Source organism: Coregonus lavaretus (assembly GCF_964263955.1).
Source record: "Coregonus lavaretus genome assembly, chromosome: 37".
In the NCBI taxonomy this organism is placed as follows: Eukaryota; Metazoa; Chordata; class Actinopteri; order Salmoniformes; family Salmonidae; genus Coregonus; species Coregonus lavaretus.
Genome location: NC_140024.1, coordinates 27,613,214 through 27,636,827, shown reverse-complemented (window position 1 = coordinate 27,636,827; position 23,614 = coordinate 27,613,214). Strand labels below are relative to the sequence as shown.

Sequence of the window (23,614 nt, the reverse complement as noted above, 5' to 3'; positions counted from 1 at the left end):
ACAACTGATCCAAATCGAATGAAACATTTAAATCACAGGGCTTTTGCACTATTATTCAAATGACATTTTAACTGCATCCTAGAGTAGAATTTTGAACTCACTTGAAATCAATAAGGCAATTATTAATTGCATTGTAGTGTTGTAGGCTACTATAGTCTAGGTATGATAATTGTATTGTCCCTGAACAAGATCAATAGGGGAGCTTTTTGAGCTGTGTGTTTCATGTCTTCACTGTTCTTTCAAGTGTAATGATGCACCTAACCTGTCGACTGCCTATCAGCTATTCCTATTTTTCCTTGTCGATTCATGTTTAAAATTGATGCACCTTTGAATGATTTTATGTGTGGTATGATTGCTAGTTAGCCTATTGCAGATCTGGACAAACGATCCACCTACCACTATTATCACTATGAATGGTGGATAGAGGGCAGGATAGACATTAGACTGGTAGACTATATTGACCTGTGGTATAGTAAAAGTTAGCACATGGAAAAGTGTGGTGCATAAGGGAAGTACCAAAACACCTTGATATAGGCGCATGCAAGCAGATGAGGAAATGTGGCTAGGATGGAAGAAATTACATAGTAAAACCTGCAAAAGAGCAATGTTAACCAGGAAGAAACGCACTACCCTCCCCTATACCCAATGAAAAAAAATTGAAAAACTCCCCAAAGCAAAAAAAATACGTTTGACAACCCTCCCCTATTTAGGACCACCCTGCCCCCAGTAAATTATGATCTGTCCCTTATGTCGTAGAATCTGAAGACAGGTTCATTTCCTCCGCCACTTTTGCATCAACGTTGGTAAGTTGTGACAATGTCTGCTATACGGTGTGTCTCCTCCTTTTGAAGCAAATGAAAATGCCCAATAGAGTAACAATCAGCACCATCACCACTAGAGCTGAGAGTGTGGATAGGTGTACTCTCTCTGCCCCAGACTCCCAACTGACATCCAGCTTGTTGTCCAGACTGAGGTGAGAGGCAGTACAGGTGTAGTTGTGTCTCTTCTTTAGCTCCTCAGTACTGACCTCCAGACTCTTCCTCAGCTGGTAGGTCCCATCTCCACTAGGCAGCACCTCCCCCCCTGTCAGCTCCTGTTCTGCCACTGGCTGGCCGTCTCTCAGCAGGGTCAGGTTGATGTGGCGGGGGTAGAAACCAAACGCCAGGCAGCTCACCTGGAGCCCTCCAGAAACCTCTTTCTTTATCAACCTGAGTCTGGGAGGCACTTTACGCATCTCAACATTCTTCTCTCTCTTCAGGAATGTCTTCAGTGTTTTGATTCAAATGGGAAGGAAAATATTCCCAAAAAGTGTTCTAAAATATGCTCTCCTCATCCCATCCCATCCTGGCAGTAGTTTCCCTGCATCGTATGTAAAATGTGTCATGTTGTAATATAACATTCGATCTGTATAAATGGCATTGAAATTGTTCTTTGACATGACCAAGGCCGGTTCACCATTGTCCAACATCTCACAGCCAGCCATTCTTTGCTGAACTTGAACACCTTCTGTGAGATTAAAGTGGTGCTTTAGCTGAAAGGATCTCTCTTTAATGCTCTGGTACATAATTTCAAATACATAAGCTCCGTCCTGAGCTAGGTCATCATGTATTTTGTCTGTTGGGTTAAGTCCCCTGTAGATAAAGTGTTTCATGTTGGAGTCATAGTAACCCACTTGAACTTCATCCAACATCACCACAACCGTAAACTCAGGGAAAGGCGTCTCTCCGATGATGTGTGTTGCAAGTGCCCACAGAGAATGTGATCCTGAACCTGAGAGAGGAGTGATATTATCCACAGTTATCAACATTGAGAGCTATAAGGTTCTATCTGCATGTTACGAACCCCGTGGCTTTGAACGTCTAGGGTGATGGACATGAGACCCGTAACATAATTCATGTAAATTATAAGGGTGGCATGGAACAGTGAGAACAAATATGACACAACAACCATGAACTACCGTCAAACACAAATGGTTTATTTCTGAACACACGGTAAAGGTTTGGGAAAAAGGGCTGAGCAGGACCCAAGAAATGAAACAATAGTGTAAAACACCCCTAAGCTGATCTTGCCTGCCTCAAGAACCGCTAGGCTACTGCTACCATACAAAAATACAGTGGGTGGTCCGCTCAGGTCTAACTAGTGTTTATAGACAGTTCTTTCTACGGGAAATGTATGCCCAAGGGCAGCTAGCTCAAACTCCCCTTTCCCAGAAACACACAATAGTTACCAAACAGAGTAACCAGCAAACTAATGAGTACTCTAAACACAGGACATCACAGTATCCATTACTCACATACAAAACAGTGGTCTAACAGAATTACCAATCATAGTAACCAGCAACTGAGTGAGTAAACAAAAACAGGACACCACAGTGTCCATACTCACATACAGAAATATTCTCTCTCTCTAACAAACACAAGTGACTGGTTTTTATATAATGGGATGTGTGATTGAAAAAACGAGTAACAGGTGGTGCAATGCACAGGAATGTTCACTGATTGGTCCAATCAGCAGACACCTCAACGACCACCAATCAGGAACATACAGGACACCTGTGATTAGGGCAGAAGGAGAGAAAAACACAGGACACAGGATACCTGTATCCGTAACACTCCCACCCTTAAAAGAGCAAACCACAATGGTTTGCGACACACGTACTATCACAACACCCAAATTCACAAATCATCCTGCCGGGATAACAAAAAAAAACCTAGATCATTACACACGAGACAAAGCATCTGCCAACACATTATCCAACCCCTTTTTGTGGCGGATCTCCAAATTATAATTTTGCACGACAAGTGCCCAACGCATAAGGCGTTGGTTCTGGTTGTACATCCGGTGGAGAAAAACTAAGGGGTTATGGTCAGTATACACTATCACTGGTAATGCACTGGAACCAACATAAACTTCAAAGTACTGCAGAGCTAACAACAAAGCTAGAGCTTCTTGTTCAATGGTGGAATAGTTTGTCTGACATTTGTTAAATTTCCGTGAAAAATAACAGACAGGATGGTCCACTCCACTCTGGCCCTGCTGCAGTAGAACAGCACCAGCACCTCTGGCACTTGCATCTACCTCCAGTTTAAACGGTCGTTCAAAATCTGGCGCAGCAAGAACAGGAGTACTACATAAGAGTGCTTTAGCAGTGTTGAAAGCAGTACAACAATCTTCTGACCATACAAATTTTCTCGCCGGACTGAGCAAATCCGTTAATGGAGCAACTACCGCAGAGAAATTTTTACAGAAACTACGGTAGTAGCCAACCATCCCTAAAAAACGGCGTAGCTCTCTTCTGGTGGTAGGTGCGGGAAATGCGTTTATAGCGGAGACCTTGGCATTTACAGGGCGCACCTGACCATGGCCGACCTGTTTACCAAGATAAGTAACAGTGGCCTTCCCAAACTCGCACTTTGCTAAGTTCAGGGTTAGAGAAGCGGTTGCTAGACGTTCACACACTACCCTTAGAGTTTTAACATGATCAGACCACTCAGTTGAATAAATTACCAGATCATCAAGGTAAGCACTACAATTAGGAACTCCAGCCAATACTGTGTTAACCAGGCGTTGGAAAGTGGCTGGTGCGTTCCGCATCCCAAATGCCATGACAGCATATTGTAGGAAGTGATCTGGGGTCACAAAGGCAGAGATGTCGGAGGCACGTGGGGTTAACGGCACCTGCCAGTAACCTTTTAGAAGATCTAGTTTGGTTACATAAGTAGCAGCACCAACAGTATCAATACAGTCATCCAGTCTGGGTAACGGGAACGAGTCGGGCACTGTGACAGCATTGACTTTCCGATAGTCCGTACATAATCTGGATGTCCCATCAGGTTTAGGAACCAGAATGCACGGAGAACTCCAAGGACTTGAACTTGGCATAGCCAGGTTATTCTCCAGCAAATAACCGACCTCACCCCTCATTATCTTTCTCTTAGCGACGTTGACACGATAAGCATGTTGCTTGATAGGTGCAGCGTTTCCAACATTAATGTCATGTTCTAACACATTTGTACATGTAGGAACATCATTAAAAAGACATGGAAAGCTGTGTAATAGTCTCACAATATCATCTGACTGTCTGTCCGTTAAATTAATCAGGCTTGACGGGAGAGACAGCAGCATCTCTGAATTGGGCAATCTAGCACACTGCTGCTGAGTATTGCGCAACTCCAAACCATCTCCGTCCACATCATTAACATGACCTCCCACTACAGCCGTAGCAGCAATAGAGACAGCCGACTCGGCCAGTTTCTCTGGACTGTCTACCTGAGTGACGGGTCTGGTGTGGAATGTCTTCAACATGTTAACGTGGCACACACGAGATTGGCGTTTTCTATCAGGAGTCTGTATCACATAGTCAGTTTCACTTAGTTTCTTTTCAATGACATAAGGACCAGAGAAACGTGCTGACAATGACGCTCCTGGCACAGGCAACAATACAAGAACTTGGTCACCTGGCTGCAGTGAACGAGAAACAGCCTGTGTGTCATAGTGTCGTTTCATCCGTTTCTGTGAGGAAGACAGCGCTTCCTTTGCTAGAGCACAGGCACCATGTGACAAAAACTGTGACAAAAACTGATCCTTAAGGACTTTCATAGGTCCTCTCATGGTGTGTCCAAACACCAGTTCAGCTGGGCTGAACCCTAGGGATTCCTGTACTGTCTCACGGACAGCAAACAACACTAGAGGAACTCCCTCATCCCAATCTTTCTCAGATTCCAAGCAATATTTACGGAGCATAGACTTCAGGGTCTGATGCCAACGTTCAAGCGCACCCTGAGACTCTGGGTGATATGCGCTTGACACACGGTGTGTAACTGACAAGGATTTTAACACTTGTTTGAAAAGTTTAGAAAGGAAATTCGTACCCTGATCAGTTTGTATCACCTTAGGTAACCCAAAAGTTGAGAAGAATTTGATCAACGCTTTACTCACCACTGGAGCAGTAATCCTTCGCAGAGGAATGGCCTCTGGGTACCTGGTGGCCACACACATAATTGTCAACATAAACTGGTTACCAGATTTTGTTTTTGGTAATGGTCCAACACAATCAACCATCACATGTTCGAAGGGTTCACCTATGGCCGGTATGGGACAAAGAGGAGCGGGGGAAATAACCTGGTTCGGTTTCCCAGTTACTTGACAGGTGTGGCAAGTCCGACAGAACTGAGCCACATCTTGTTTTAAACCAGGCCAAAAGAAATGTCGCAAAACTCGATCATAAGTCTTGGTGACTCCCAGATGTCCGGACCACTGGTGATCATGAGCGAGGGATAAAACATTTTGTCGAAAGGCTATAGGAATCACTATTTGGTAAACAGCATTCCAATCTCCGCCAGCGTCAACATGGGATGTCCATTTACGCATGAGGAGATTACCATCAATGAAGTATGCCATGTTTTTCTTCTTTAGCTCCTCCTCTGAGACAACACTAGAAAAACATTTAGCCAGGCTAATGTCAACCTTTTGGTTAGCGATCAGCTGCTCACGAGTGACTGGTAACTGTATTGCCTCAGCAACAAGTTCCACATCCTTCTTCCTTTCTCTGGACTGTTGGTCAGACTGCACCAGCTTACCAGAGGTAGCACCCGAACTATCCTCTGGGTCACACTCTCTGAATAGAATCGTGTTCGACAAATCTATCACTTCACCCACTTGTCGTGCTTGAGCACGTGTGACAGCACAAGCGGGGAACACATCTGGATAACCCTGTGCCAGCTCCTCGGAGAGAGACTGGTCACTTTTATCCAATACCTCCAATACGGGTATCACCTTTCCTCCGGCAATATCGTTGCCCATTATAAAATGTCACACCTTTTACTGGCAACATAGGACGTACTCCAACTCTGAACACTCCACTGACTAACTCAGAGTGTACGTTCACAAAGTGCAATGGCACTGGAACAAATCCCATTTCAATTCCTTGTACTAACACACTGGAACCACAATATGTATTATTAGACAAGGGCAACACATCAGCTAGTATGAACGACTGCGCCGCACCAGTATCTCTGAGGATTCTAACTGGACGCTGAGACGCTTCGTCATCTGATATAGAAACAAACCCCTCAAAAATGAACGGTTCATAACTGTGATCTGGGACAGGGACTTTCAAACCACATTCACTATGAGGCCTCTGTCTTGATTCCGGCCTTACAACCGTACGAATCAGCCCAACACCCGTTGGCGGCCTGGCGTGCTGAGGCATCCCCGGTTTGCGTTTTAGCAGAAAGCAATCATTAACCATATGTCCCACCTTATGACAATAGAAACAGTGACGCACATCTTTTGGGCGTGCTGGATGTACTGCTGGTCGACTAGGACTAAAAGTTAGCAACTCCGCAGCCCTGCTCTCCGTACGAGCCGAAAACACGCTCTTATGCGTCAACACAAACTCGTCTGCCAATACAGACGCTTCCGACAGTGAGGATACTTTCTGTTCGTTCAGATAAACTACAATGCGTTCCGGTAAGCAATTTTTAAACTCTTCTAACAAGATTAACTCCCGTAGAGAGTTAAAATCAGTTACTTTACTAGCACTGTGCCATTTGTCAAACAGATTTCCTTTGTCTCTAGCAAACTCCACATAAGTCTGAGTAGGAGACTTTTTATGAGACCTAAATCTCTGTCGATATGCCTCAGGAACAAGCTCATAGGCACGAAGAACAGTAGCTTTGACCACTTCATAATTCAAACTGTCTTCAAGAGGTAGCGCTGCCAGAACCTCTTGGGCTTTACCTGTTAGTTTACACTGAAGTAATAGGCACCATACCTCTTCGGGCCATTTCAATGCTACCGCTATCCGTTCAAACACACTGAAATAGGAATCAACCTCTGACTCCCTGAACACAGGTACCAAGGTGATCTGCCTACTAATATCAAAAGTAGCAGACGACACAGCTGGAGAGGATGGCTCACTAGCAGGCATAGTATTAGCAGAGACTAACCTCGCTGTTTCTGCCTCTAGTTCCATTTTACGCATCTCCAGTTCCATCTTACGCATCTCCAGTTCCATCTTACGCGTCTCCAGTTCTTGATCAAGCTTACGCGTCTCCAGTTTGTCTAGCCTGATTTGTGCCCGCTCTTCCGCCTCCATTTGGAGCCGTGTCAAGCGGACATCCATCCTGGCATCACTGTCAGTCAGTGGGGAGAGTGGGTCATAACGGGGCAATGTGGCCGGAGCCTTAGCCTCGTCCTCAGACACTGATGGGCTTACAGGAACAGCCACCACCTCCCCTACAGGAGCAGCAGACTCAGGCGGCGGTAACTCAAGCACTCGCTCGCTCAACAATATTTCTAACACTGCTTTCCTCACTTCGGCTTTCACTAAAACCCTTGATATCGGTACAGAAAAGTGGTCAGCCAAAACCTGTAGATCCACTCTACGGCAATTCTCAAAAACCTCCCACGTAGGGTTTTCCAAAAATGCTTCCAACTCAAAAGTAGCCATCCTACTAGCAACACGAGCCGTCGACTACTGAACACAAACAAAAAACAGGTAGTAACAGCTGCCAAGCTCAACACTGAACCAGACACCTACTAATTTACATGAGTAGCATGGGATAAATCCCGGACGAGCACCCACTTTATGTTACGAACCCCGTGGCTTTGAACGTCTAGGGTGATGGACATGAGACCCGTAACATAATTCATGTAAATTATAAGGGTGGCATGGAACAGTGAGAACAAATATGACACAACAACCATGAACTACCGTCAAACACAAATGGTTTATTTCTGAACACACGGTAAAGGTTTGGGAAAAAGGGCTGAGCAGGACCCAAGAAATGAAACAATAGTGTAAAACACCCCTAAGCTGATCTTGCCTGCCTCAAGAACCGCTAGGCTACTGCTACCATACAAAAATACAGTGGGTGGTCCGCTCAGGTCTAACTAGTGTTTATAGACAGTTCTTTCTACGGGAAATGTATGCCCAAGGGCAGCTAGCTCAAACTCCCCTTTCCCAGAAACACACAATAGTTACCAAACAGAGTAACCAGCAAACTAATGAGTACTCTAAACACAGGACATCACAGTATCCATTACTCACATACAAAACAGTGGTCTAACAGAATTACCAATCATAGTAACCAGCAACTGAGTGAGTAAACAAAAACAGGACACCACAGTGTCCATACTCACATACAGAAATATTCTCTCTCTCTAACAAACACAAGTGACTGGTTTTTATATAATGGGATGTGTGATTGAAAAAACGAGTAACAGGTGGTGCAATGCACAGGAATGTTCACTGATTGGTCCAATCAGCAGACACCTCAACGACCACCAATCAGGAACATACAGGACACCTGTGATTAGGGCAGAAGGAGAGAAAAACACAGGACACAGGATACCTGTATCCGTAACACTGCAAAAAGATGATATTGAGATAATTGGCTTTAAAGTTCCGAACACTCATTGGTTTGCATGGTGTCAGGCAGGGCCGTGCACAGACTTTTCAGGGGGAACAAAGTGTTCAAAGAGAAAAAACCACACACACTCATCATCAAAAATGGTAAGCAAGCTAGTTAGTGCCTCCTAAAGTCATGATTGACGTTGGGAAAAGAGGGTGGGCTAGCAGCTGATCATTGATGTTGATGATTGATGTAAATCTGCTAGTTAGCTAACTCTATTTATTTTACTGATTGTGATTTACCTCTCTGTCTTCCTGCCTCTCTCTGCTGTGAGTATCAGCCAATCAGACTGAATATTGATGATGATGTAGGCTAAATCAAGTGTTATCAAGTGATAATTAAATGTTATTCTGCTGTGGCAGCACTGTTGAAATTTAAACTAGGTAGTTGGCACACACACTCGACCGGTGAACGTATCTCTCAAACCATGCATGTTTACATACTGGGCCTGGCAATATCTGGACAGGGCAGACTTGGAAAAAGGTGCAACAGGTCACGCGTGCGAGCTGAGCTCTGTACAGGGCAGATCAACAGGCACAACCAACAGACGACTTGCAGGCAGTGGGTCCAAACAACAATGACAAAACATTTTTTTTTAATTACAAAACTTTTTGGGGAAATTATATCACCACCCAAAAGGACACTTTGGAGACTGGAAGGGCAAAGAGGCATGTGCTCTGCAGGTAGAGCCATATCTGTGCAGCTGCCTAGCATCAGCAATTTTGATCTTGTATTCTCTTGAACTGAACAACATGAATTGGGGTATTTAGAGTACTATATAGGGAGAGAACATTGAACAGAACAAGGCTATGTCAATAACTAGTTTGACAAAAATGCAGATAGAACCTTATAGTCCCAAACTCTCCATTTAACATTGTATAACATAAAAAATCTTTCAATGAGTTGAGAGAAAGTAAATAGTCCATCTTACCTGCGTTGATAATGGTGGAAAACAAAATAACAAACAAAAAGTTTGCCCATGATTTAGAAATGTTCACTACTTTTGCAGTAGCCTCACATATGAGGTTTCTAGCTCTCAAGTGAATCTGACTTTTCCTTTCGATAATGCTTATCTTCTTCTTCTACAATATTAAGGTGGTCTGCAAACAAACTTTAGAGGTGCATGTCGCCACCTACTGTACTGGAGTATGTAGTCAATCACAGTTTACAGACTAAATGAATAAAGAAACAAACATTAAGCGAAACTAAACTATCTAATCCTGTGCTACTAAGAAAATAAAAAGAGCCCTACTAACCATTATCAAACCCTCCCGCATCCCCCAAATACCTTTCACATCCCCCCTGTTGGAAAGCAGACTGAACCAGGTTTTACTCTAGAACATACCCATAACAGGATTCAGCCACCACCATGCTTGAAAATATGAAGAGTGGTACTCAGTGATGTTGTGTTGGATTTGCCCCAAACATAATGCTTTGTATTCAGGACATAAAGTTGATTTATTTGCCATATTTTTTGCAGTTTTACTTTAGTGCCTTATTGCAAACAGGATGCATGTTTTGGAATTGTTGTATTATGTACAGGCTTCCTTCATTTCACTCTGTCATTTAGGTCAGTATTGTGGAGTAACTACAATGTTGTTGATCCATCCTAATTTTTTCCCCTATCACAGCCATTAAACTCTGTAACTGTTTTAAAGTCACCATTGGCCTCATGGTGAAATCCCTGAGTGGTTTCCTTCTTCTCCGGCAACTGAGTTAGGAAGGAGGCCTGTATCTTTGTAGTGACTTGGTGTATTGATACACTGTCCAAAGTGTAATTAATAACTTCACCATGCTCAAATGGATATTCAATAGCTATGTTTCCATTAACTTGCATAGAAAATAGATGCGACAATTGTCTGCTAGGGTGAGTTTCCATTGAACGCAATAATTGACTAATATATTCCATATTCTAATAATTACCATATGCCAACGAATCGCCACGGTCCGTGCCATGGTGAAACTTGCACTCCTGTAGATCTGAAATATTTAGATGGTGAAACTTGCCAGCCAACCAGGAAATGCAAGGCGAAGCAATTCAGGCATTCTTAAAAGTCAGGACAAACAATGTCCTGCAAAGAAACATTATTTTTATAGTTTAAAAAATATATTTTGTAAGACATACACATTTATAATGAATTGTGGAGTGGAGCTTTATAGTTACGAGGTGACATCACGTGCCCCGCATATCTTCAAAATGATTCGGCAGTCATCATTTATTCGAAAGACACAGTTTCCATCCTCATTTGTTGCAATAAAGTAAGTCAGACAGAAGAAAAATCCACCCCTGTCGAACGGATTAAAATGTTGTCGATCTTTAGAAAATGTATCCTATATCTGCCATTTCCATTACACGTCGCAATGATTTTTTATTGCGTCATTGTTTTTGTCAATGGAAACCTGCCTACTGAGCATCTTCACCGTCTTTCATTTGCGGTACCTCAAACTGTTGTGATTACCATCTAAAACAAACTTTTATGAGTTGATTTTACTTTTGTCTGGGCAGTGTCTTAACATCGTCCTAAAACCTACCTTGAACTGGGAGTTATTTTTATAAATAGTTTTTTGTTAAAAAATGTTTTAACAGGATTCCTAGTACCTTTTCTGAGATGCTTTGTGGATACGGACCGATGGCCCGTATCCACAAAGCGACTCAAGAGTAGAAAATTAGTCTGAGAATAGAGACATTTTACTCCTACTCTTATGGGTAAAAATAAAAGCTATGTATGAAACCTCTTTAGGCACAAGAGTCCCACTTAGTTGACAGATACTCATTAGGTGTTCTAACCAGTTAAGAGTTACCAGCAAGTTTCTTGATAGTAGAAAAAAAGCAGTGAGTCAGTGGATCCTGCGCCACATGCAATTGCTTTGGAGTTGTTGAAAGAATGTTTTGATATTTCTATATGATTAATCCATAAATAATCTAGACCTACATGCAACAGTATCTCTTGCATTTTTGAAAATTATTTAACATTAGCTACATTTCACATGATATGCCTAAATACTTATAACCACATAGGGTAATAAAAAATCACATTTTTCTTTTGATTTTTTAATTAACCTATATCATGTTATTTCAAGTTATCCCTTTGGTGCACAATAACACGTTAAAAAAATATGCCTAAACTGGGCATTCCTATAAATTGGGCAATTGGAGGCATCTAGGTCTCATGTTAACTTTGATTGTGTTTGATGAAAATTATAGATCTTTCAAACGTTTTATGCAAGTGATTTGATGCCAACTGTGCCAAAGTGATTTAGAGTTGTTAAACGGGAGTGACGAGTGTGTTGATATAACGATAATATTATCAATTTTAACAACCATCAAAATTGGTAAAAAAAACAAAGTTTATGCATGCCAACATATTAGCAAAGAATTAAGAGTAGGCAAAGTGATCGTGTCAAAATTATATCAAACGTTTTACCGTTGCAGTCATATTCACCGTTGACTGAAGCGTGCATAACTGTTGATGCCTCACTGGTTATTCCCCATCATTTGCAACAATGTCAATGAGCGTCATCACAATTTTTCTTTTGCGGTACCAAACTGTCGTGATTACCAGCTGAGGCAAACTTTTATGAGTTGATTTTACTCCTGGTTCAGACTTTGTCTGGGCAGTGTCTTAGCATCATCCTAAAAACGTATTCTTTAAAACGTTATTCTTAAAACTGGTTTTAACAGGATCCCTAGGAACTTTTCTGAGATGCTTTGTGGATAGGGCCCAGGACTCCCGGAGTAGGCAGAATAGCCCAGCTAGCACATTTGGTTCCTTGGAAGTTGTGGGAACGTATGTTTTTGGTTTCACATTGGTTGTAGGAATGACGCCATACATTCCCTGACCGGTAAAACTGAACGTTTTTTTAAACATTCTGAGAACAGAAGTGAAAATGTTGTCTTTTTTGGGAATGTTTATTTTTAGGTTCTGGGGAGGTTCTGAGAACGTTTTACTCTGGTTCCTTGAAAGTATTCCTGGAAGGTTTTATTAACGCTCTGAGAATGGAAATTATAGGTTATTTCAAGGTTTTTGAATAACTTCCTTAAAACTTTCACTGAATGTTTCAATAAGACTATCACGACTCAGGATATGACCCAGATGCAGACACAGGAAGCGGATAGTACAGTTCTCAATAATCATTTATTAGAACATGGGGCAGGCAAAGGGCAGGTGGAGGACAGGCAGAGGTTCGTAATCAGGTCAGAGTCAGGCAGGTACAGGACGGCAGGCAGGCTCGGAGTCAGGGCAGGCAGAATGGTCAGAACCGGGAAAACTAGGAAATAAACACTTGAGAAACAGGAAAATGGGAAAGCACGCTGGTAAGTCAAGACAAGACGAACAGGCAACAGACAAACAGAGAACACAGGTATAAATGCACTGGGGATAGTGGGGAAGATGGGCGATACCTGGAGGGGGGTGGAGACAAGCTCAAAGACAGGTGAAACATATCAGGGTGTGACAAAGACTTTTAATAACACTGCTAGCTTATTTTGGATTAACTTTTTTTAACTGCAAGCACTGATAGGATACATTCATTGCCATATGTATTAATCATGCAAACACATTTCTTTTTTATTACACAGCATCAGTGAGATTCAAACCTATAATCTTCTGTTCTCTAGCCAAGACCGGATCTTTCATTTCTGAGGCTCCGTATCCATGAGTGTGCAAATTCACGCAGTATCTCACAGGAATTTGGGACTTCACTCATTTTCTCATGCCGAAACCGGATTAGATACATACCGGTAGTTAAAGAAGAGTTAAATGCCAAAAAGATTATATTCGCAATGTCACTTAGCAACCAAACAGCAACCCAAACATCAATAGTCACTACAATGTCAGGAGTTCAGTACCATTTGCTTGATTTTGTGGACCCATAACTATGGTGTATCGACATTAGCTAGCTAGCTAATTTCAGCATGCTTGCGCGATAGTCAGCATAAGTTACTATCTAGCTAGCCAGCCTAGCAAGCTCTAGTCCACTGGAAACTGATGCAAACCTGCTGGCTAACAAAGTTGGTAAAATTCAAAGTTTTAATACGTGCCATTGGGCAGAAATAGCAAAGAAAATACTGGTTGAGGAGCTAGCTAAGTTAGCTGGCAAGACAACTTTGACAGTTACCAGTGTACCAACAGGACCCTGAACAGTTTCTTCCTCCAAGTCATAAGACTGCTAAATAATTTGTTAAATAGTTAACCAAATAGCTACCTGGACTATCTGCATTGACCCATCGACTCGGTACTGGTACTCCGTGTATATAGCTAAGTTATCGTTACTCATTGTGTATTTATTATTATGTGCTATTACTTTTCTATTATTTCTCTATTTTATTTTCTGCATTGTTAGGAAGGGCCCGTAAGTAAGCATTTCACTGTTAGTCTACACCTGTTGTTTACGAAGCATGTCACGAATAACATTTGATTTGATTTTAGTGGACTCTATCAAGTACTGTTGAAATCAATTTGATCTGTGGGTATATGATGACACCTAGTGGTCGTATGGTTGATGTCTCCCTAACCATCATTTTTATCTCCCCCTCGCTGTTCACTGTTTGTCGTGATCTAGTAGATCTGAAAACAGTCTCTACTTCTTTCCTGTGCAAGAACTACAAGCCAAATGTCTGAGAAATTGTGGACTATTATACAACGGGTGGGTCTAATCCTGAATGCTGATTGGTTAAAACCATTATTCCAGCCGGTGTCTATTCCACAAGTTACCACCGGCTAAATCTATGACGTTAAAATGCCTATTTACTCTGTTCCATCTGACTGCGCAATCCACTGTCTCATCAACCCAGCCAGGCTATTTATAAACTTGACCTCCACTATAAAAAGCATCTAGACATTATCTCACATTTATTTTAGACTAATATTTAGTTTTCAACAGCGGAGATTTGTATAAACCTTGCTGTCTGTCTCTCCGACATTTGCAACATTGTTTCAATATAAAAATTCGATCTCCAGCTGTCCCATAGTAATGAACATGTCGTGAGTCGGGACGAGACAGACAGGCAGTCAGTGTTTCTCAGCCAGTCGAAATCATGAATCAGCTGGCATCATTTTTATGGATATAAACAAAGAAATGTCAATTGAAAAAAGGTTGAACTAAACTAAAAGTAGCTAGTTTGCAGTCTTTCCAGCTTCAGTTTGAAGTGATTGTGTTAGTTGTGTTGTTGGCTAGCTCTTCTGAACAACAGTGTCCTGATGCGTGAGCACATTGTCTATGCCAGACGAAATCGCGCCTCATTAGTTCATTGTTATGGATGTATCCAAATAAATGTCACTAGAAAACAGCTTAAACAAATGCAAATGCAAATGCAGCTACTTTGCTGTTATTCTGGCTGCACTTTTTGACGTGACTGTAAATTAGCCATAGTTGGCTAGCTAGCAAGCGAGGGATAAGAACGTTGCCAGCCAGAATGGCAATGGAACATTTAGAACGAACGACTGGATCGCGTTCATAGATACAGAACAGGGTAGGGCTTGCAAACTATTATGGATTACAGAGGGAAACCCAACCACGAGTTGACCAGTGACGTGAGCCTACCAGATTAGCTAAATGCCTTCTATGCTCGCATCGAGGCAAGCAACACTGAACCATACATGAGAGCACCAGCTGTTCCGGACGACTGTGTGAGCACACTCTCCATAGCCGATGTGAGTAAGACCTTTAAATAGGTTAACATTCACAAGGCTGAGGGCCAGACAGATTACCAGGACGTGTACTCCACGCATGCGCTGACCAACTGGCAAGTGTCTTCACTGACATTTTCAACCTCTCCCTGACCCAGTCTGAAATATCTACATGTTTCAAACAGACCACCATAGTCCCTGTGCCCAAGAACGCCAAAGTAACCTTGCCTAAATTACTACCGCCCCGTAGCACTCATGTCTATAGCCATGAAGTGCTTTGAAAGGCTGGTCATGGCTCACATCAACACCATCATCACAGAAAACCTAGACCCACTACAATTCACATACCGGCTCAACAGATCCACAGATCGCGAAAGCAATCTCTATTGCACTCCACACTGCCCTTTCTCACTGGACAAAAGGACCACCTATGTGAGAATGCTGTTCGTTGACTACAGCTCAGCGTTCAACACCATAGTGCCCTCAAAGCTCATCACTAAGCTAAGGACCCTGGGACTAAACACCTCCCTCTGCAACTGGATCCTGGACTTCCTGATGGGCTGCCCCCAGGTGGTAAGGCTAGGCAACAATACATCTGCCACGCTGATCCTCAACACGGGGGCCCCTCAGGGGTGCGTGCTTAGTCCCCTGCACTTCCTGTTTACCCACGACTGCGTGGCCACACACGACTCCAACACCATCATTAAGTTTGCCGACAACACAACGGTGGTAGGCCTGATCAACGACAATGATGAGACAGCCTATAGGTAGGAGGTCAGAGACCTGACAGTGTGGTGCCAGGACAACAATCTCTCCCTCAGTGTGAGCAAGACAAAGGAGCTGATCATGGACTACAGGAAAAGGAGTGCCGAGCATGCCGTCATTCAGATCGACGGGTCTGTAGTGGAGCGGGTCGAGAGCTTCAAGTTCCTTGGTGTCCACATCACTAACAAACTATCATGGTCTAAACACACCAAGCCAGTCGTGAAGAGGGTACAACAACACTTATTCCCCTTCAGGAGACCAAAAATATTTAGCATGGATCCTCAGATCCTTAAAAAGTTCTATAGCTGCGCCATCGAGAGCATCCTGAATGGTTGCATCAACGCTTGGTATGGCAACTGCTCGGCATCCGACTGCAAGGCACTACAGAGGGTAGTGCGTACGGCCCAGTACATCACTGATGCCAAGCTTCCTGCCATCCAGGAACTGTATACCAGGTGGTGTCAGAGGAAGGCCCTACAAATTGTCAAAGACTCCCAGCCACCCAAGTCATAGACTGTTCTCTTTGCTACCACACGGCAAGCGGTACCGGAGCGCCAAGTCTAGGTCCAAAAGGCTCCTTAACAGCTTCTACCTCCAAGCCATAAGACTGTTAAACAGTTAATCAAATGGCTACCCAGACTATTTGCATTGACCCCCTTTTTTACGCTGCTGCTACTCGCTGTTTATTATCAATGCATAGTCACTTTACCCGTACCTACAGTACCAGTCAAAAGTTTGGACACATCTACTCATTCCAGGGTTTTTCTTTATTTTTACTATTTTCTACATTGTAGAATAATAGTGAAGACATCAAAACTATGAAATAACACGTATGGAATCATGTAGTAACCCAAAAAGGTAGGTGGTCACCTGGAATGCATTTTAATTAACAGGTGTGCCTTGTTCAAAGTTAATTTGTGGAATTTCTTTCCTTCTTAATGCATTTGAGCCAATCAGTTGGGTTGTGACAAGGTAGGGGTGGTATACAGAAGATAGCCCTATTTGGTAAAAGACCAAGTCCATATTATGGCAAGAACAGCTCAAATAAGCAAAGAGAAACAACAGTCCATCATTACTTTAAGACATGAAGGTCAGTCAATCAGGAACATTTCAAGAACTTTGAAAGTTTCTTCAAGTGCAGTCGCAAAAACCATCAAGCGCTATGATGAATCTGCCTCTTATGAGGACCGCCTCATGAGAATTCAAGGCACACTTGACCAGCATGGCTACCACAGCATTCTGCAGCAATACACCATCCCATCTGGTTTGCGCTTAGTGGGACTATCATTTGTTTTTCAACAGGACAATGACCCAACACACCTCCAGGCTGTGTAAGGGCTATTTGACCAAGAAGGAGAGGGATGGAGTGCTGCATCAGATGACCTGGGTTCCACAATCACCTGACCTCAACCCAATTGAGATGGTTTGGGATGAGTTGGACCGCAGAGTGAAGGAAAAGCAGCCAACAAGTGCTCAGTATATGTGGGAACTCCTTCAAGACTGTTGGAAAAGCATTCCTCATGAAGCTGGTTGAGAGAATGCCAAGAGTGTGCAAAGCTGTTATCAAGGCAAAGGGTGGCTACTTTGAAAAATCAAAAATGTAAAATATATTTTGATTTGTTGAACACTTTTTTGGTTACTACATGAGTCCATATGTGTTATTTCATAGTTTTGATGTCTTCACTATTATTCTACAATGTAGAAAATAGTAAAAATAAAGAAAAACCCTTGAATGAGTAGGTGTGTCCAAACATTTGACTGGTAATGTGCATATACATATTACCTCAATTACCTCAACTAAGCTGTACCCCCGCACATTGACTCGGTACCGGTACCCCTTTATATAGCCTCGTTATTGTTATTTATTGTGTAACTTTTTTAAAACTTTAGTTTATTTACTTTTGTATTTATTTTTGTAGCAAATATTTTCTTAACTTTCTGCATTGTTGGTTAAGTAAGCATTTCACAGTAAGGTCTACTACACCTGTTGTATTTGGCGCGTGTGACAAATACAATTCGATTTGATTTAATTGAAATCTCATGGACCTCACTGTCACAACTGGTCATCTAGCTATCCACGTAGCCAACATCGGTTTTCATTGGTTTCCATTGGACTAGACTAGAGCTTGCTAGCTAGGTAGCTAACGCTGGATAGCTAGCTAACACTAGCTAGCATGCTAGCATTAGCTAGCTAGCTAATGACGATACACCATAGTCAAGAGTCTGCAAAATCAAGCAAATGGTACTGAACTCATGACAAAATCATGTTTTGACGTTATAGTGGCTATTGCTGTTTTTTTACGTTCTTTTTCTTAGTGACTTTGTGAATATCATATTTTTGGCATTGAACTCTGATTTAACTAGCTTTGTATCTAATCTGGTTTTGGCATGAAACCAAATTCCTGCGATATAGTGTGAGAATTTGTGCACTCATGGATACAGAGCCTCAGAAATAAAAGATCCGGTAACGGATTAGGAGCCACAGTTTTCTTGTGGCTTTTATGGAACGTTTTCTTAACATTCTCGGAACAATTTGAGAACATGACTTTAAATATAACCACGAGGAAACCTGTAGGAAACGTTATGCTGAAGTATTGAAATTCACACAGAAGAACGTTGTTTCTTAACGTTCTCTGAAATATTTGAGAACATTCCCAATGTCCAACCAGTTGGAGAATGTTCCTAGAACATTACCAAAATTGAAATTAAATGTAACTATGTTAAAGTAATGAAATACCAAGAAAGTAAAGTTTTTTTGTCAAGTTCCGTAAATGTGCTGAGAATGTTCCATCGCCAAGCAACTATCCTGTACCATTCCCAGAAATATGTGGGAAGGTTGTATGCAAAATAACCATAGGACAACCACGCTCTCACCAAGCTCTAAGAAACATATGGTTCTCAGAACGTTATGTGCTAGCTGGGAGACCCTTGATTCTAATCTTAGGTCAGTTTTGTGGGAATTAGGTGAACTGATCCTAAAATCTATGCCTAAGGGCAACTTTTTAGAAAAAGGAAACTTCTACCTGGAGCTAACATCCCAATATTCCTTAGTTTGTATCATACGTTTAACTTACTAGTAGTTTTCAGAAATGTACTTAGAGCTAAGCAGAGGCATCAAGTAGCATTAGAGGATCTAAGCTTAATATAATCATCCAAACAAAGCAACCAGACAGTAGTGTTTGGCAGCTGTTAAAGCAGATGTTAATATTTATGAATATGGATGGATCAAATTAATGACCGGATACAATATAATTATGTAGTTATGGATGTCTGAATAGGCTTAATATTCATTGACATAAATAAAATACATGGACACAAACAGAGAGGAAAGTCAGCTGATGTTTTCTCAGACCGATCTCAGGGAACTCACCTAATGGGAACAGGTCATCACATGGGGACGTCATTTATCACTGTACCGCTGCCTCACGTTGTGTACCGGGGTACAAAACCTGTCACAACATCTCACTGAGTCAGTTAATCAGCATAATATTTCATTCCCATTCTATCATCTGGAATACTGTATTCACAAGAAAGAACACATGAATCTCAACGACACCCTATTCCATATATTGTGCACAAAACAATAATTAAATATAACACCCTAAAGTTTTACTTGCCTTTCTTGATCTAACACTTGCAGTTTTCTTTTCTTACTAGCACTGACTTTGCTGATAGCTGCTTTATTGAGGTTGTATTACATAGCTACCTTGAGGTGACTGTGCGACTGAAATGTTACAAATGTAAATACTTTTGACCAGACCACTATTCTTTGCATCTTGTCTTTTATTTCTTCCATGCCAAGCTCTCGTTGCACTTCTCAATCCCCTAAAACTATATATAAGCAATACTTCCCTCCGTCAATCCCCAAAAAACCATCCATCTAAACAATACCCTCCTTCCTCACCCCTTTCCAACTATATCGAAGTCAAACCATCTTCCGGCCCTTTAACCCCCTCTATCCTCCCCAAGTAACTGGAGCTACAGGAAAATATTCTGGGTTTATTTATGTAAAGCTCTCAGACTCAATGGTACTGGTGATAGAAGGCTGGGGAGTGTGTGTGTGCGCACACACGTGTGTGTATTATTTTTGTAAGCCTTCAGAGTTGATGGGGGAATGGTAGCTGGCTAACCTTTTTCAAAGTCAGAGGTGGGGTGTGTGTGCCTGCACGTTGGAGGGCTGGAGCACACACAGACAGGCTCTGTTAACATGGGATGTTATGAATATTTGCCTGGTGTGTGTTTCAGAGCCACATGAAAGCCAGGCAGACTGCATGAATGAATGAGCCATTCTTAACCTGACCAGTGAAACAGGAAACATGCACATAACATGGAGAGGTGTGGCATACTGCACAGCTACCTAGACTCCTACTAGCTACCTTAGTAGAACCATTACCAGGCTTTGCTTGGAAATAGACTCAAATTGTATGGAAAGTTCTAAAGACACCAGCCTTGCATGTTGCTGCCTCACTAACATGCTGCTTGGCTGGCCGATGTAGCACGCTGCATTGACACAGTGGGAGTGTATCAGTTATGTCTCATGGCCATCAAGAACAACGTGGTCAATGTAGAGAGTAGTAGTAGACAGTAGTAGTCATAGTCGTAGTAGTGATAGTAGTAATAGTGGTGGTAGTAGTAGTAGTAGTAGTAGTAGTAGTAGTAGTAGTAATAATAGTAGTAGACGCCATAGTGATAGTCGTAGTCGTAGTAGTAGTCGTAGTTGTTGTTGTTGTTGTGATAGTAGTAGTAGTAGTAGTAGTAGTAGTAGTAGTAGTAGTAGTGACAGTAGTAGTAGTAGTAGTAGTAGTAGTAGTAGTAGTAGTGACAGTAGTAGCAGCAGTAGTAGTAGTAGTAGTAGTGATAGTGGTAGCAGTAGTAGTAGTAGTAGTAGTAGTAGTAGTAGTAGTAGTAGTAGTGATAGTAGTGATAGTGGTAGTAGTAGTAGTAGTATTAGTGACAGTAGTAGCAGCAGTAGTAGTAGTAGTAGTAGTAGTAGTGATAGTAGTAGTAGTGATAGTGGTAGTAGTAGAAGTAGTAGTGATAGTAGTAGCAGTAGTAGTAGTAGTTGTTTTAGTAGTAGTGATATAAGTAGCAGTAGTAGTAGTAGTAGTAGAAGTAGTAGTAGTAGTGATAGAAGTAGCAGTAGTAGTAGTAGTAGTAGTAGCAGTTGTTGTTTTAGTAGTAGTAGTAGTAGTAGTAGTAGTAGTAGTAGTAGTAGTAGTGATAGAAGTAGAAGTAGTAGTAGTAGTGATAGAAGTAGTAGTAGTAGCAGCAGCAGCAGCAGTAGTAGTAGTAGTAATAATAATAATAATAATAATAATAATAATAGGAGTAGTAGTAGTGGTAGTAGTATTAGTAATAATAATAGGAGTAGTAGTAGCAGTAGTAGTAGTAGTAGACTCATGGTTAAAGGACTGTTGGCAATGTTTTCTACATTGGCCATATAAGCACTATACGCAACTTGGTTTTCTGCAACACATTTTCATTTTGTACCTTTCATTTCAAACACCCAGTTCTAGTGGTAGACAACTTTGTCATTAAGGTTGGAGAAGAAACGATGAAAGGAGTTCCTGATCGTTGACAATGACAGCGAGTTACTATTTTAATCACACTCCACAACAGCATGGGGTCTTCAGATTTGAAAGGCATGCCTTAACTGAGCTGGATTCATCATTCACATTAACTCTAGGCATAATGTTATGGTATAGATGTGCCATTATCACTTCAAACAGGGCTGTTATCCTGTTCCTCGCTCCTCAAATCAATCTCTCTCTCTCTCTCCCTCTCTCTCTCCCTCTCTCTCCCTCCCTCCCTCCATCCCTCTCTCTCTCCCTCCCTCCCTCCCTACGCCCCATCTCGCTCTTTGTCTCTCTCTCTCTCTCTCCTATCTGATATAGACCTTTATATTTGTAACTTAAATTCGGTGGAGAAAGCTCCTTGGCCAGTGTGGATGTTTATTTGGGCTCTCAGACACACTCTCTGTGAGGAAGCCAGCCAGACGGCTTCTCTGGGAAGACCTTTGACCCTGAAAAACCTCCCCTCATTTTTCAGAGGAGCTCTGGCAATAGGTGTGTGTGTGTGTGTGTGTGTGTGTGTGTGCGTGCGTGCGTGTGTGTGTGTGTGTAGGGGTATACTACATGTGTTAGGATGTGTCTATCCACCAGATGACAGAGGGTTACCAGGCCAACCTGTCAGTGGATCTGAACAACAGTAACTGTATGCAGCTGTAGATGAGTTGTTTCAGTGAACTACACTCACATGACTGGTGACTGTGGGGAGGAAGCTTTCCTGAGACCTGGGGCCGTGTGTATCAAGAGTCTTAGAGCAGGAGTGCTGATTTATGATCCTTTATATTTATGATTTTATTATATATTTTATATATATATATATATATAATATATGATCCGTTTTGCTTTTGAAATCACAATGAATAAGATTACATGAACAGGGGTGGACCTGATCCTAGAGCAACAATCCTAAACTGAGAGGCTTGATGCATACAGCCCCTGAAGTCTCATTTTAGAACTACTACCTAGGCTAATGCAGGCTTGTGTTTTGGATATGAGCCAAGTTTGAAACCTGGTCAGTCATAATACACACTCACATTATCCCCAGATTGAACTGATATCAACTGATATCAACCAGCCCTTTGAGTTATCTTCCACTTCACTTTTCATTTTATCCCATTCTGTGATAGGTCACCTTCTTTATTTTGACATTATCTTGACACACCAACGCTGAGTATAAAGTTACATTTTCTTCTACTGCCCTGAAAATGTAATAATTCATTTTGATAAGTTACCTACCTCCATTCTGATATCCTAAGGTTATTTTCTCCCAGTGCCCGAGTATTGAAGCAGTATATAATACGTCTGTATGTGTAGCAGTATATAACAAGTCTGTAGGTGTTCTATTGGACATTGAGTCGAAAGCAAAAGGCTACATGTTCCAACTGCTAATACAATAGTAATGCCTAAGGGCAAGGTTACACACACACACACACACACACACATATACACACATGCGAGCGCACGCTTACACATACGAGCTTACTCACACGCGCACACACGCACGTGCACATGCACACACACACACACACACACACACACACACACACACACATATGCGCGCGCACGCTTACACATACGAGCTTACTCACACGCGCACACACGCACGTGCACATGCACACACACACACACACACACACACACACACACACACTCACAGAATTTTAACTGTTGCCTTTCAGGATCCTCATAGAAGGGGACTGTAGCCAATAGAGCCGAAAAAACCCTCCTGGAAAAATTGCTTAGCAAGAAACCTTAATATTCAATAGAGACTCATACAAAGGACTTAATTTAGTCTTGGCCTTCAGTTCTCTATGCTCAGCAGAAAGAAAGGAGGATACGAATGAAAGGGGATGGGATTTCTTTGTTGAGAGGCACTGGCAACATTATTAAAAGAACAAAGCCGTAGACAGCAATAAATCCAATAATAATGAGTTTATTATACTGTAAATGCCCCAACCTTGATATGAGAAATGATCTACCATAGTAGAGGTATTTACACATGCTTTCTATGTCTTAGCCTCAGCCAATATCAAACAAGTGAGTGAACTGCTAGTGAGGCTGCTGCAGATATAGTAAACGTCGCTACTCCATGTCAACTGAATTGCAGTGAGACAACTCCACCTCTAACAGTCTGATGAGACAAGTCTACCTGTTACAGTCTGATGAGCAGAGCTGTAGTCTGAGCCAACCAACTCATTAAAACACAGGTCTTTGTAGTGAGTGCCAATGGGCTGAG

General features: G+C 42.0%; 1 pseudogene across 1 annotated transcript; it reads right to left on the bottom strand.

The window, feature by feature from the left end:
- Window positions 1–712: 712 nt before the first annotated feature.
- Window positions 713–11,854, bottom strand: LOC311111400 (major histocompatibility complex class I-related gene protein-like; annotated as a pseudogene). Its single transcript has 3 exons — window positions 11,843–11,854; window positions 9,349–9,499; window positions 713–1,770 (listed from the first exon to the last, which is right to left on the bottom strand). The product of its transcript is annotated as a major histocompatibility complex class I-related gene protein-like (transcript).
- Window positions 11,855–23,614: the final 11,760 nt, after the last annotated feature.